This window comes from Haematobia irritans, chromosome 3 (assembly GCF_050003625.1).
Source record: "Haematobia irritans isolate KBUSLIRL chromosome 3, ASM5000362v1, whole genome shotgun sequence".
In the NCBI taxonomy this organism is placed as follows: domain Eukaryota; kingdom Metazoa; phylum Arthropoda; class Insecta; order Diptera; family Muscidae; genus Haematobia; species Haematobia irritans.
In genome coordinates, this window is record NC_134399.1 from 50,780,852 (window position 1) to 50,784,503 (window position 3,652).

Below are 3,652 nucleotides of genomic sequence, written 5' to 3' on the forward strand. Positions count from 1 at the left end.
AACAACAAATGTAATATCCAGCTATATAACTTAAGAATACATGATTCCTGTTCTGATAATAGTACGATTAGGTTTAGTTGGTAGTTTATAATTTGAAATATTTATTTAACAGATGTTACTACACAGGCATGGCAATGGACTGCCTTCCGGGATACCACTGAGAGAAATTATTCTTTATAACAAGTTATGGACTATGAAAATTTAAAAAATTAATAATTTGATGGATATGGGAAAACCATAAAGTAGTCCCATGTTGTTGGGCGCCAAAATGTGACAACCTGCTGCGCAAGGATTTTGAATTTGGCGTAACGGCCAAATTCTTGTCCAATGCTAAGCGGATCCGGTACGGTGGTCAAGGCTGCGGCTTAGCTCGTCGGATGGGGTGGTTCTTTCCGTTTTATTGGTTGCACATTTAAATTTATTTGAATGTACCGGTTGTTCTGTTGCACCAGAGCTGGGAGTGGCGAAAAGTCTAAAATAGCAATTATGCTTAGACAGCCCTGGTGTTTTCTTATAATCTCCCCATGAGAGAAATTTATTATGTATAGATGTGTGTGTTGCTCACTCTACCAGGTGGTGCAGGGATGGGATGTTGAATCTTCAGAACTGGGTTATTGTCATGTTCTTTAAGACATTTTTGTCTTAAAGGCTTGTCTGTTTATTTTGTCCTAATCTGACTTAATCTACATCATTTTTGTGGGAGAAAAGAGATGTTGTTCTTCTCCCTGGCCGCCCGCCCCATATGACATATTTTGTCATCCGTGGTATTCTTACTGCCATGTTTAAAAATACCCCAAAATTCGAATTGCCTTTTTTTACATTACATGGCCGTTACTTTTTCAGCCTTGTTTGAAATATTTAACGCATATTTAAATTACTTTTAAACACGAATCATAACATTTATTAATAGTTGAAGTTTCTTTCCATATATAATATTCTTAAATTGATAACTAATAATCTTTTAACAATTTTAATATAAAACAAAAATATTTTTTTTAACAATAAAGTAGATATATCTTAGCAATGATTATTTAGTCTTTATGCTCTTTTTTTAGCTCAATTTCATAAATAAATCATCAAAAAAGAATTGTAAACAAATTTATCTAAATCTTTTTATTTATTTTATATATATAATATATATATATATATATATATATATATATATATATATATATATATATATATATATATATATATATATATATATATATATATATATATATATATATATATATATATATATATATATATATATATTATATATATATATAAATATAAATAATATATATATATATATATATATATATATATATATATATATATATATATATATATATATATATATATATATATATATATATATATATATATATATATATATATATATATATATATATATAGATTAAATCAAAAGGTATATATGAAAATGTGGAAATATTAATTTATTTTAATTTTACAGTTTTCTTTCTAAAAGTATTGAACTTTATAGACAAATAAATTGTCAATCAGTTGAATATTTTAATAATTTATGTAAATTATAATTTTTTTTTTTTGATGACAAGATTATGAAATAAGACAATATAAACTAAATTTTTAAATATTATATTTTTCTAATATTTATATTATATTACCCAATAAACACAAACGTTTGAAAAATACTAAAATTCAATAATTTTTCAAACATTTTTTCAAAGGATTAGGGTAATATTCAAGTTGAGAAATTGTTGAGAAAATCGCGTTCTCAACAAAAAACAGACATTACCCTCAACAGTAAAATTCAACACAATAGCAATAATTTCTCAATTGTAATCCTCAAATTGAAATGCATCGCTATTCAATAATTTCTCAAACAGTTTTCAATGTGAGAAAAATAAAAAATTACCATTGTTGCGAATACTTTCAAACCACAATTTGTATGAAAGTCAATCCTAGTTCTAACTGAAAGTCAATACTAAATTTCTAGGGATTTTGTAAATTTTATTATTTTTTTCGTTAACAAATATATAATCTTAAAATTAACATTAATAATATAAATAATAAACAATCAAAATGTAATTATCTTATTAAACGTATTAATAAATAAAACTATGAATACATCTTTAAATATCTTAAACATTTTTACATGTATAATTCCATTTCCTCCATAATGTTGGTGTCATTAATATGCTGGCAATTTGAAATAATTACTATCGAGGAACTTGCTGGCTTGTGTGTTAGAATAGATTCCAGCAAGAGGAAATCACAAAATATCAAACTGATGACGGGATGTAAATTGATGTAATGCACATTTTCATCCAGAAGTTCTTGATATAGGAATTGTTGCACTTTGGTTTAATTGATTGCACTTTGTAAGTTTTCTGAAAACTTTCTTTGTTGTTCCCTTTATCGGTTTTTCATCGGTCAACATCTTCCAAGAATATACCATCCAATGATTTTAGTTTTCTGCAAAACAATCGAGTTTTGTGATTTCCATTATGTTTTCATTTCACTTTTTATTTTGACTTACCAATTTGTATTTCTTCCAACTGACCACGTACTTCGTGATTTCCTCAAAAACGTTGGTCTTACAAAATTGTTGTTATTAAAATACTGGCAATTTTCAGGAACTTGATGTCCAGATAATTGGAATAAATTTCCAGCAATTTCAATTCACAAAATAACAAATTAAACCGATGATGCGATATAAATTAAACTATATCACATCGATAGTTTAATTTATATCGCATCATCGGTTTAATTTGTTATTTTGTGAATTGCGAATTATCATCCAGTAGTTGTTGATATGGAAAAGCATAAATACCAAGTTTTTTTGGTTGCACTTTGATTTATGGAAACTTTCTCTTCTCGATAAGCCACTACCATTTTTCATCGGCCAGCCTCTTAAGGTGTCCAAGAATCAGCATCCAAATATTTTAGTTGTCTGCAAAGAGATTTGAGTTTAGTGACTTCCTTAAAGTTTTCATTTCGTGTTTTAGTTTTACTTACCAATTATTATAAGCAATTTCAATTGATTATTAAACAATTTCCACATTTTTGTATTTTTTCCACGAACTTTGTTGTCCAAAGTAGTATTGAAAACCATGTGGTTTTTTCGTTGCATTTCAGGGTAGTGTTTTGTCAAAGTTTTCTCCAATTATCTTCAACACATTTTCAAAGTTTTCGTCAACATTTTGCCAAACTGGTTGTAATTCGCAAACAATTTGAAGATGAATTGAAGATGAGCTTTTTCAAGTCAAGTTGAATTTATGTTGAAAATGATATTTACCCTCAAACTGAAGAGGTGTTGCATTTGAAAAACGCTCATCCTGTGTTTATTGGGTATATATATAACGTTTATATTTTATCATTTTTAAATTAAAGTTATTTTTTTATATAATTATTTGTATCTAGTTTTTTTATGCCTCTTTTTTTTATTTCATGGGAGCAAGATTTTCTAAAGAAATCACAAAAGTAATGAAAAAAAATTTATTAAATTAATTTAATGTTGAATTCAAAATATTGAAAATTATTGGCATACGCTGTCAATAAAAATGAATATTTTATACGCAAAAGGAAAGTAAACTATACAAATTAAACAAAAGCTTTAAAGTTTTGTTTAAGGATTTTATCTTATATATTTTTTTTAATATTACTTTTTTGAGATTTGTAAAGT

The 3,652-nt window shown here is 26.2% G+C and overlaps 1 long non-coding RNA gene across 2 annotated transcripts; it reads right to left on the reverse strand.

Moving 5' to 3' along the window:
- Positions 1-2,254: 2,254 nt before the first annotated feature.
- Positions 2,255-3,323, reverse strand: LOC142229224 (uncharacterized). Of its 2 annotated transcripts, XR_012720358.1 has the most exons (4): positions 3,266-3,323; positions 2,986-3,178; positions 2,507-2,920; positions 2,255-2,442 (listed from the first exon to the last, which is right to left on the reverse strand). It is a non-coding gene; the product is annotated as an uncharacterized LOC142229224 (long non-coding RNA). The 2 variants fall into 2 exon arrangements; XR_012720357.1 differs by having other exon boundaries at positions 2,986-3,313.
- Between the last annotated feature and the right edge of the window lie 329 nt (positions 3,324-3,652).